The 12,475-nt window shown below is 43.0% G+C and overlaps 1 protein-coding gene across 3 annotated transcripts in view; it reads left to right on the top strand.

The window, feature by feature from the left end:
* The first annotated feature begins 464 nt into the window (after positions 1-464).
* WASF2 (WASP family member 2) overlaps positions 465-12,475 on the top strand; it is a 68,600-nt gene continuing 56,589 nt past the window's right edge. Inside the window, exon 1 of one of the 3 annotated variants that reach the window (XM_045584974.1) lies at positions 465-633. The gene's annotated coding sequence lies outside the window, so the exon portion shown is untranslated. The remainder of the gene's footprint in view (positions 634-12,475) is intronic. The other 2 variants (XM_036448362.2, XM_036448367.2) reach the window with 2 other exon arrangements.

Genomic DNA, 12,475 nt, shown 5'->3' on the forward strand with positions numbered 1-12,475 from the left:
CAGTGACTCACTCTCTCCACCCAACTTTCTGCCCCACCTGAGACCGGGAGGGAAGAGACAAAACTATGCTCAATTTGAGGGGTGTCCACAGCAAGTTCATGAGCTTGGCCCCTCCGCCCCACCAAAAATACTGGTTCTTTTCACCACTAAGAACAACAGTTAGTCTTTAAATACACTTTTTGTGTGTTTTTACACTTTCTTAGGTGGAATTTTCCTACTTTGAATTTAGGAGTTAACTTAATGTCACCCCCACCCCCCCGTCACTTGGTTCGCCCCTCGCTGTTTACTCCGATTGCGGAAGTAGCTCGGGTGGAGCTCCCGGGACTGCTCTCGGGAGTACGTCTTTTGCGTGGCTCTGTAACTGGCGTTCCGCTCGGGCCAATGAGCGGCCAGGAAGCCCCAGGCGGGTGGGGCCGGGAGCCAATCAGGACCGTTGGCGGGGTGTGGCCGCGTCCCAGGGCGGGGAATCCCGTAATGGCGGACGCGGGCCAGTGAAGCACGGCTGGGGGCGTAGCGCACTGAGCGGGGTCCGGCCGTGTGGCAGCCGCCCGGGCGGCCCGCGGGGACAGACCCGAGGTGGAGAAGGGCGGCCGGCCGGCCCGTCTGTCGCTGAGGGCGACTGCGCCAGGCCAGGTGAGCAACAAGTCCCAAAGGGCGGCCCCGCCGGGAGGGGCCTGGCCGGGCCGGGCCGCCCCTCCCGAGCGGCGCCGGGTCCTGCGGGAGTGGGCGCCTCGCCTGTCACGGGCCCGCGGAGGCCGGGGAGCGGTGTGCGCGGGGCGGCGTCTCCCTGTCCACGCTCCTCCCCAGAGCGGAGGGATCCTGGAGATAGATCCCCTGTGGGACTAGGGGGCACCGAGCCCGGGAGGTTTCGGAAGTGCCCTGCCCTGCCCTGCCCTGCACTGGCTCCGCCACCAACGCGCGTGTGACCTTGGCCAAGTCCCTTCCCTCCCCGGGCCTCAGTGTCCCGGTGTTTGAAGCGGAGACTTTGCAGTCGTAGGTACATGAGCTGGGTCCCAGAAGTTGTCTGAGATCTTGGGAGCCTCAGTTTCCACCTCTGGGCCACGAAGGAATTGAGGAGCTTTGTGAAACCCCTGGCCTGCTAAGTTGCCAAATGGCGGTTGGAGTGTGTGTGTGTGTGTGAGTGTGTATGTGTGTGTGAGTGTGTGTGTGTGTGAGAGAGAGTGTGTGTGTATGTGTGTGAGTGTGTGTGTGTGTGTGTGTGTGCAGGACGCTCTGCAGAGTCAGGATAGCGATCTACAGGGGTTTTCCACGAAGACGTGGGATGGACCCCGGAGTGTGATGGAGTGACATCTCGGTCCTCCAGGATCCTAGAGCCTCTGAGATGGGAGATATTGCCTAGTTCTCCATAGAATCAGAAGAAGAAGGAACCTCGGAGCCTCTTGGGGCTCTGCTTGAAATGTGTGCCCCAAAGAATTCAGGATGAGGAGGAGGAGGGAACATGCGTGGCGCTCCTACTGTGTGCCAGACCTTGAGGCATATATATTCTTCCATGTTTACAGCTACCCTTGAGAATGTACCCATCAGGAAAACTAAGTGAAGGAGTTCAATAACTTGGCTCACGATCACCCAGGAAGGTGCAGAGATGAGGGACATCTCTGTCCATCTCAGAGAAGTTAGCTTTGTCACAAACGGGGTGAGGGGTCTGAACCCAGACCCTTCGGGCATGAAGATAATCAATAAGCTGGGTCTTGATGTCCCCTTTGTTCAGTCTGTGAGTGATTGGGAAAGTCCATGATCTAAGTGGTAAACGCCACTTGGAAGTGTGTTAGAACCTGGGAGAGCTCAGTTTGGACCCTGGCGGGATGGCCTGTAGAAGGAAGGTCACCAGCTACCCACCGGTGGGTAGGCTTCACACTTGTCTCAGAGCGGTGCCAGCCTGGTCATTTTTCCTCCTCCCTGTGAAGGCCAAGTTCTCTTGGGATGGAAGTAAGTTCCCATTTGTTAGTTCAAAGGCCTTTGGATTCTATGAGTAAAAATAGTTCAATAGCCTTCCTCTGATTACGCATGTTTCTTTCTTTGTGGTCCCTGTTATCAAAGTTTTAGCTGATTGCAGATTGTGGACCTAGATTTGGGAGGTGGCTGGGTACTATAAATGGCAGCCCTTCATTTTTCCAGACCTCAGAGCTTTTGGTTAATCAAAATGGTAGGATTGTCAATGTGCATTGTTCTCGGGTGTCAATGGTAGGGAGGAAAATTGGAGGAGGAAGTTGCAGAGAAAGAGGGCGTTTCTTAGCAGTGGAGCCAATATGTATTTCTTTGTTTGAAATTCTAAAACAGAAGGCAGCAACTGCAGGAGGAAGGAAGGAAAGGACTGTGAAACTTCCCCCCCACCCCGTTCAAATATATGCAAGAACTGTCCCTGTCCAACTCTGCTTTTACAGAAAAAAATCAATTGTAATTTGTTCAACGTTTAGAAATTATAATCTGGAATAAGATGATTTTAGATCTTAAACACAGATAAAAAATTTTAAAAATCAGAACACTTTACTGGGTTTGTTACTTAAAAAGTGTTTGATTACAAGTGTATGTTACTTATCAGTAGATGATTATCTTTCTCAAAGAATTAACCAGCCGAAACCAGTTTGGCTCAGTGGATATCTATCCGATAGACTAGGATCGGTCTGCAGACTGAGGGGTCCCGGGTTCGATTCCGGTCAAGGGCATGTACATTGGTTGCGGGCACATCCCTGGTAAGGGGTGTGCAGGAGGCAGCTGGTAGATGTTTCTCTCATTGATGTTTCTAGCTCTCTATCCCTCTCCCTTCCTCTCTGTAAAAAAAAATCAATAAAATATATATATATATTTAAAAAGAATTAACCAATTGCAGTCCTTGGTTCTGTTATAACTATGATTTAAATTACCGTATTTTTCGGACCATAAGACGCACTTTCCCCCCCCCAGAAGTGGGGGGGAAAAGTCCCTGCGTCTTATGGTCCAAATATAGCCTACACATATATTTAAAAAAAAAAGTTTTTTTACTTGCCCGGCTCTGTGTGGTCTCTGTGTGCTTGCCCGGCTCTAAAATGGTTCTAAATGCTGCTGTTTACTTTACAGGGTTGATTACATGTGTTTATGACTGTGATGTTGGGTTTTAATGCACATAAAATATTTTAGGACACTATTTGTTTCAGAATCTTTTTTTCTTCATTTCCCTTCTCTAAAAACTGGTGCGTCTTATGGTCTGAAAAATACGGTAGTGCATTTTAACCTAAGAGGAGTTGATATAGGAATTGGGTGATGCAAATGTCACCATTACTTAAAAAACACATGGTATTTTAGGGTTTTGACATTTGTTAAAAATCTTTTTAGTGCTTTATTTTAAAGGATTGTGTACAGTGAATTACTTATAAGACTGAATTTATTGCATGTGAACATCTACCTTTATTCTCAGTATTGGTTATATTTTCCATATAATATTTAATTTTAATTAATATACCAGTCCAAAGTACCTTGTGGCTTAAAAGAATTTATTTTCTCGGACTGCAGGTGTTTCTGAATTTAGAAGTTTTTGGATTTTAGAAATGGAATATGGTACACATCCTGTGGTTATGTAGCATCCAGAGAGGTATGGGGCAGCACCTTGTAATCAAACACTTTACTATTTCTGTAGTAAAATGTCAGAATATTCGAACCAAGTGGGGTAGATAAATACTATAAATAGCCTCATGTCATTTCACATTAGGTTTTGCTGCCAAATGAATAATGAAAAACTTGGTTTTTGCATTTTGGAATTGAAGTTAAGGGATGGTAAACCTCTGTGGATAAAATTTATATGATGACAACCATTACAAGAAAAAACGTTGCAAACCAAGTTAATTTCAAAGTATGGGTTCTAAGAACAGTGTTACATAGAAGAGACTTTTTTTGTTTCTTTCATATAATAATTTTATTCTAATTAATATGTGCCAGTGTGCATTTTTCCTTAAGTACTAAAAATTGCCCCCCCCTTTTTTGAGGATCTGCTTCTGATGCTCCTTAATCATTTCTTTAAATTATATTTATTTATTTATTTATTTTTGTTAATCCTTACCCTAGGATATTTTTCTCATTGCATTTCAGAGAAGGTATAAAAAAGGGAGGGAGGAGAAGAGACAGAGGAGAGAGAGAGAAAAGCATCGATATGAGAGAGACACTTTGATTGGTTGCCTCCTGAACAGACCCCGACCCAGACCAGATTATGTACCTGGGTTGTAGGATTGAACCTACAACCCAGGTACATAACCTTAATGGGGAATCGAACCCGAGACCCTTCAGTGCGTGGTCCAGTGCTCTAACGATGGAGCCATGCCAGCCAGGGCCAAAATTCACCTTTTAATACACTCAGTGGTCCATGTTTTAGATGTTTGACTAATACTCCATTACCCCCATCCCCTTTTTATTTATTTTAATTTTTTAAATATATTTTTATTGGCTTCAGAGAGGAAGGGAGAGGTAGAGAGAGACAAAAACATCAATGATGAGAGAGAATCATCAATTGGCTGCCTCCAGCACACCCCCTACTAGGGACTGAGTCCACAACCCAGGCATGTGTCCTGGACTGGAATTGAACCTGAGACTCTTCAGTCCACAGGCCGATGCTCTATCCACTGAGCCAAACCAGCAGGGCCTCACACCCTTTCTAATGTTTTAATTGATGGAGAGAGAGAGAGAGAGAGAGGGAGGGAGGGAGGGAGGGAGGGAGGGAGAGAAACATCATGTGAGAGAGAAATGTTGATCGGTTGCCTCTCCGCAGGTGCCCCCTATGGGGATCAAACCCCCAAACCTGGACATGTGTCTTAACTGGGAATCTGACTGTTGACCTTTCAGTGCCTAGGACTACGCTCAACCAACGGAGCCACATTGGGCAAGGCTACCCTCTTTTTAAAAAAGTAATTTACAGTGTCTTATCCTCCTCTTTGTATAGCAATTAAGAGAATTGCACCTTTTCATTTAATTCAGGAAATACTTATCAGGTGAGGATATGAGTTTCACATTTGCGGAATTTAAAGCTGATGTTCCCTTCCGGGAGATATTTTAGTATAAGTTATCACTGCTGGATGGTATTTCTGGCAAAATTTTTATTTTTGCCCTAGCTGGAGGCTCAGTTGGTTGGAGCATTGTCCTGTACATCAGAAAGGTTGCAGGTCTGATTCCAGGTCTGGACACATACCTAGGTTGTGGGTTCGATCCCTTGTTGGAATGCATATGGGGGCAGCCCATCGATCTTTCTCTCTCAAAAAATAAAAATAATTTAAAATTAATAAAACACAGCCTTCTGTGAGGATTTAAAAAAAGAGAAAAAAATTATTTTTAATTTATGAAGCCTCCACAATTTGCACATCTTGGAAAAGAGTTTTCTAAAATACGTTTAATTTAGAATATTTTTATTTTAAGTGTATGCTATATGAAAAATGTGAGTTGACTAGGCTTATGAATTTGGGTGATTTCTTTAAATGGCCGAGGACCTCTAAGTGCATATTACAAAAACTCCGTCTACTCTTTACTTTTCTTGGACATGCTAACTATAGACTGTGGTGGCTGGTATTGTTGGAGGTTAAGAATTACTTCTTTCTAAAAGAAATTCTATGACAGCATGAATTTGAGAGATTCCGAACTTCAGGATTCCGCATATCCTTATTCTTCTCTTCGGGGGTCTCCACAGTTCCCGAGAACAAGACTGTCACTGTCTGGAAGGTGGAAGGAATGTGGAAAGGTCTATCAAGAGTTGCAGGAGGAGTTGGTGTACAGTTGGATTAGGGAATAGGAGCAATTCTTACCCAGATTACTCCAGTTTCTTCTATTTCATAAGCACGGATAATATTGTAAAAGGATTACAAATTAGTATACTAACATCTTCTACCAAGACTGTTGTGATTATTCTTCAATATAGGAACTCTGTCTTATACTTCTTTTGTATTCTGTAATGCCTAAAGGCCAGAGAACCAAACTTTTTTTGCATCAGAATTTACCATTTAAAAATACTCATATCTGCCGAAGCCGGTTTGGCTCAGTGGTAGAGCATCGGTCTGCGGACTGAAAGGTCCCGGGTTCGATTCCAGTCAAGGGCATGTACATTGGTTGCGGGCACATCCCTGGTAGGGAGTGTGCAAGAGGCAGCTGGTCGATGTTTCTCTCTCATCGACGTTTCTAGCTCTCTATCCCTCTCCCTTCCTCTCTGTAAAAATTCAATAAAATATATTTTAAAAAAATAAAATAAAAATAAAAATACTCATATCTGGCCCTAACTGGTTTGGCTCAGTGGATGGAGCTTCCGCCTGTGGACTCAAGAGTCCCAGGTTTGATTCCGGTCAAGGCCATGTACCTTGGTTGCAGGCAAATCCCCAGTAGAGAGTGTGCAGGAGGCAGCTGATCAATGTTTCTCTTTCATTGATGTTTTAACTCTATCCTTCTCCCTTCCTCTTTGTAAAAAATCAATAAAATATTTAAAAAAAAACAAACTCATATCTGGCCTGGGAGCTTTGGTGTCAATCCACAACCAGGATTGAGGACCACTGATAAGCACATTATAGGTGCTCAATATATACATATTGATTAATTCACTGGCATAAAGTGGGTAGTGTGAAAGAGGCCCCAGATTTTTTATTTTATTTTATTTTTTTTTTATCAAGTAAAATAGCTCTCCAAAATACCAATACACAACTTAACAGTTGGCAGATCTGGAGACCCATAGTCAGTTCATTGCTAGCTACTCTCAGCATTACCACCCTGATTTTGTGGCCTAGGCATGATTACTTTGTCAATAGGCTTTTCAAAGTTTTGTTTACTTCTCGAGTGGTGGCCTTACTAAGATCTATTTGAGTGACAATTGCCAAATGAGGAATAGGTAGAAGTATAAGATTGTTGGGGTTTTGGATGAGGGAGGTGGACTGCTAGACACCAGTGATTCCAGGGGAAGAAATATGGAAAGTTGTAATTTGACTGGGTCTCCAACACATAATAAAGTGTATAAACATAATTGGTATTCTATAGCTTTTTGTTGACTGAAGAAATGAATGGCTCTCTGGAAAGAGGCATATGAGCTGTGAAATAAGATGTCTCTTACTCATCCTTCAGAACTGAGCTAAGATGCCATCTATTCCGTGAAGTGTTTTCAGGAAAAAATGGGTGACTCCCTAGTATGTTTCCTCCTTCCTTAAAGCATTTATCAGATTATCAGATCTGTTGTCAGACAAATTATAAAACTCTTTCCCTTGTATGATTGGTGTTCAACATGCAATAAAAGATACAATAGATGCTAAATTATGGCCTTCGTTTTCTTCATTTTAGTAGGCTTCTCTTTCTTCTAATTCATGGTCTTTTTTTAGTTCAGATCAGCAAATTTTTATTACTAGAGGCCCTGTGGATGAAATTCGTGCACAAAGCGGGGGAGGGTCCCCCAGCCCAGCCTGCACCCTCTCCAATCTGGGACCCCTCCAACTGTCTGTTTAGGCCCGATCCCAGTAGGATCAGGCCTAAATGGGCAGTCGGACATCCGTCTCACAATCCAGGACTGCTGGCTTCCAACTGCTTGCCAGCCTGCCTGCCTTCCTGATTGCCCCTAACCGCTTCTGCCTGCCAGCCTGGTCACCCCCTAACCACTCCCCTGCCAGCCTAATTGATGCCTAACTGCTCCCCTGCCAGTCTGTTTGCCCCTAATTGCCTTCCTCTGCAGGCCTGGTCACCCCTAACTGCCCTCTGCTGCAGGCATGGTCCCTCCCAATTGCTCTCCCCTGTAGGCCTAGGTCTCTTTTTCCCCCTCCCCCCCAATAGCCCTTCCCTGCAGGCCTGGTCACCCCTAACTGCCCTCCCCTGCAGGTATGGTCCCTCCCAATTGCTCTCCCCTGTAGACCTAGGTCTCTTTCCCCCCCTCCCCCCCAATGGCCCTTCCCTGCAGGCCTGGTCGCCCCCAACTTCCCTCCTTTGCCGGCTTGGTCACCCCTAACTGCCCTCCCCTGCTGGCCTGATCGTCCACAACTGCCCTCCCTTGCAGACCGGGTCCCTCCCAACTGCCCTGCCCTGCTGGCATCTTGAGGCAGTCATCTTATGTTCACATGAGGGCAGCCATCTTGTGTGTTGGAGTAATGATAGGATTATTAGATAGGATAGAGGCCTGGTACATGGATGGGGGCCAGCTGGTTTGCCCTGAAGGGTGTCCTGGATCAGGGTGGGAGTTCCCTTGGGGCGTGGGGTGGCCTGGGCAAGGGAACTGTGGGGTGGTTTGCAGGCCGGCCATGCCCCCCGCCCCCCCAAGTGGAGGCCCTGGTATCTGGGATTTATTTATCTTCTAAAATTGAAACTTTGTAGCCTTGAACAGAGCCAAATCCTGCTCGCCCTGTGGCCGTAGCCATTTTTGTGATTTATTTATCTTCTATAATTGAAACTTTGTAGCCTTGAGTGGAGGCCTGGGCCCATTAGGGTGTGCAGAAAGCTTGGCTTCCTCCATTTCTGGGGAAACCCAAGCCTCCTGCTCACTCAGTGGCTGCAGCCATCTTGTTTGGGTTATTTTGCATACTTGTTCCTGATTGGCTGGTGGGTGTGGCTTGTGGGTATAGTGTGACTGTTAATTTGCATGTTACTCTTATTAGATAGGATTCTGAGAGGTAGGTCTTTCTTGAATATTGGGGTACAGTTTCTCAACCTTGACATTATTGACATTTTGGGCTGGTAATTGTATAATTGTGGAGGGCTTCTGTAATGGTGGGAGGGCATTGTAGCATGTTCAGCAGCATTCTGGGTCTGTACCTACAACTTGTGACAACCAAAACTGTCTCCAGATATTGCCAAATGTTTCCTGAAGGGCAAAATTGCCCGCCTGTAGAACTACTAAATCATGGGTAGGGGTGATATATAGTTATAGAGAGAAGTGAGTATAAATGTCCTTATGCATACACTCATATTCTTTCTTTCTGGTTATATAGTCTTTTGGATAAGAAAGAAAAATGAGGGAAATCAGGAAGTGACAACCTTAAAATAACCCCATTATTTTTATTCTGTTCAAATTTTATTTGATTTGATTTAAATATATTAGAGCAGTGCAGATAGCCGAATTATTTATGCCAACAGATCTATGTAAAATCAGTCTCTACCACTGATTAGATGGAGTAAAGAACTACTAGGATATTACTAACTTGCATAAAAGAATTTCAGAAAAGTTCATAGCTGAAAAGTTGAACACCTAAAGAATAATTAGCATTGGTTTTATAGAGAATTTGCCAGCACTTGTCAGGATCCTTTGCTAATTTTTGAGTTTCATGGCTAAAATGTATCTTTTGATGGCCCTGCATAGATACTCTGTAACTCTAAAGAACATCTTTAGGCCCCGGCTGGTGTGGCTGAGTTGGTTGAGTTGTCCCATGCACCGAAAGGTCCCAGGTTCAATTCCTTTCAGGGTACGTATCCAGGTTGTGGGTTCCCCGGTCAGGAACCCACAGGTGGAAACTGATCAATGTTTTCTATCACATCAGTATTTCCCTTTCTCTCTCTCCTTCTTAAAAAAAAAATCAATAAAACATAGTTAAAAACAACCAAACACAAAAACAACCCACACGTTCACCCAACAGGCATGCTTTCCTAAGCTCATTGTTTTTTATGATAGGTAGATATTCAAGGCTGCAATCCTTGGTCCCTGTGGGCATTCATAAAACGATGACAATTTAGTAGTAACATTTGGGGACTTCATTCTTCTTTGGCTAACTCTCCACAAATAGTGTTATAATCATTCATGTCTTAGTAACCATTAAAGTGAAGTTGAATGAGTGTTGTTTTTTTTTTCCTGTTCCCTTAGAAGTTATGAATGGTACTCTTGAGAATTCAAATGTATAGTTATGAATGGTATCTCAGAATAGTTTCCATTCATGTATATGAAACACTCTTTTTAATTTAGAAACCAAAAAATTGAATTAGAAACAAGAATTGTTGAATGCTTGCAGAAGAAATAATGTTCAGATAAAGAAGTATCCCAGAAAATTTTGATCTTCATCATGATTTCCACACACTAATAAAGAAATTGATTGCCTGTGATATTATTTTTCAAGCTGTTTTTCTTTTTTGGCAAAATGTTGAAAAGTCTGAGACATACTCTCTTAGTTATAAGAATAATTCCACTTGAACAGAATTAAGTTTCTTAGTTTGTGAGTATAGAAGACATTTTGGAAAGAAGCAGTGGTTCTAATTTGAGTGAATATGTGTGTATATGCATATGTGTATGTATATACATACTTACACACATAAATGATGGCAGCATTTAAATGTTGTAACTGATATAGTAAAGTAACAAGAGCAATTCTTTTACTCTCAAGCATTTAGAATTGAGACCCTTTTCTCCCCTGATAATGCCATTGCTCTAGCATAGGGGTGTCGAACTCAATTAGAGAAGGGGCCAAAATCTAAAATCCAGCCTAAATCGCGGGCCGAATGGTTTACTGAACAGTCATAAACTGTCATTGTGATGGAAACGCAGCGGAGTGCAGTGATGACAGCTTGGTGCGGGCCACATTGCAAGGCCTGGCGGGACGGATTTGGCCCGCGGGCCTTGTGTTTGACACATGTGCTCTAGCAAGTACTCAGTCTATAAACTTTCTCACAAATTGTAACTGTGTGAAAGAAAGTCTTATGTCATGTCCATTGATGTTCCCTTCTATTCACAATTGAGAACTGGAAGTAAATTTCCCTTTGTAAGAATACTAATAGTCTTGCCGGGACCAGTTTGGCTCAGTGGATAGAGCGTCGGCCTGCGGACTGAAGGGTCCCGGGTTCGATTCCGGGCAAGGGCATGTGCCTTGGTTGCGGGCACATCCCCAGTGGGGGGGGTGTGGGAGGCAGCTGATGGATGATTCTCTCTCATCGATGTTTCTTACTCTCTATCCCTCTCTCTTCCTCTCTGTGAAAAATCAATAAAAAAATATTAAAAAAAAAAGAATACTGATAGTCTTTAAAGAATAGTATTTCTGATGACAAAGGCATCTGTGGAATTATGAGAAGTATAAGACCAACTTTGCCCCCTTCTTTATTTTAATTTTTCTCCTTTATTTTTAAAGTTCCTTCAACATTCATTGGGTGATAATTTGTAAAGCACAGTGCTCCACTTTGATCTATGCTATTACAGTCAGTCCTCAGCACTTGAGATAAATTCTGTTATATTAGTAGCTACATTTTATAGATAAACAGGCTCAAAAAGGTTACTAAGTAACTTCCTTAGAGTCACTCAATTAATAATGCATTTGAGATTGCACCTTGTCTTTTTTTTTTAAATCTTCACCTGAGGATATTTTTTCCATTGAGTCTTTTAGAGAGAGTGGAAAGGATGGAGAGGAGGGTGAGAGAGAGAAAAACATTGATGTGAGCGAGACACATCAATTTTTTGCCTTTTGCAGGTGCCCCAATGGTGGGGGGTGGGGGGTGGGGGGGAGGATTGAGCCTGCAACCAAGGTACATGCTTTTGACTGGGAATTGAACCTGCAACCCTTTGATCTGAGGGCGGACATTCTAACCACTGAACCAAACAGGCAGGACAAGTAAATCTTTTTTTTATTTTTTATTTTAAGATATGTTTTTATTGATTTCAGAGAGAGGGAGAGAGACTAAGAGATAGAAACATCAATGATGAGAGAATCATCCATCAGTGACCTCGAACCAGCAACTCAAGCATGTGCCCTGACTAGGAATTGAACCGTGATCTCCTAATTCAGTTTGACACCCAACCATTGAGCCACACCAGCCAGGCTCCTGTCTTTTTTTTAAATGAGATCTTTTAAAAGGTAAAATTTACATACAGTGAAATGAATAGAAGTTCAAGTATATTCATTATGAGTTTTGACAAATGTAAACAAGTGTAGCCAACACCCCAAACGAGAACATTTTCATACCCCTTCAAAGTTTTCTCACACTCCTTCCGGTCAGTCCCCACTGTCTTTTAGACAGCAGCCAGTGTTCTGATTTCTATCACATATTAATTTTGCCATTATTAACTCACACTATGCACTTTTTTTTGTCTGAATGCTTCTGTTCAACATAAAAGTTTTTGAGAGTCCTCCACATTGATGTGTATATCAGTATGAACTTAAGTCTTTGATACATATCTAGAGTTCTTTCCAACAAACGGTCGCTTCTAATTTGCTTATTCTTATATCACATCCATTTTTATTTTTGCTTTGATAACCACATGTAATTTATTTCCTTTTCCTAATATCCTAGATATATTTGTTTATAAAATCTCTTTAAAATTACACGCTCATTGCAACGAATGACACGACCAGAAGTGAATAAAAAATGAACGTTTCCTCAGATTTATTTTTATTTCTGCCTTTTTTCAATTATGAAAATGATGCTCTTTGGGGGGGAAAAAAAGCCATATTAAAAAATAAGAAGCAGAGAATAAGAATCACCCATAATCCCTCCAGTTAGCATTTTGATATATTTTCTTCTTTCCCTGCACTTTGTTTACCATAGCTGAGACCACAGTTGAGGAATTTTTAGG

This window comes from Pipistrellus kuhlii, unplaced genomic scaffold, assembly GCF_014108245.1.
Source record: "Pipistrellus kuhlii isolate mPipKuh1 unplaced genomic scaffold, mPipKuh1.p scaffold_m20_p_2, whole genome shotgun sequence".
Taxonomy (NCBI): domain Eukaryota; kingdom Metazoa; phylum Chordata; class Mammalia; order Chiroptera; family Vespertilionidae; genus Pipistrellus; species Pipistrellus kuhlii.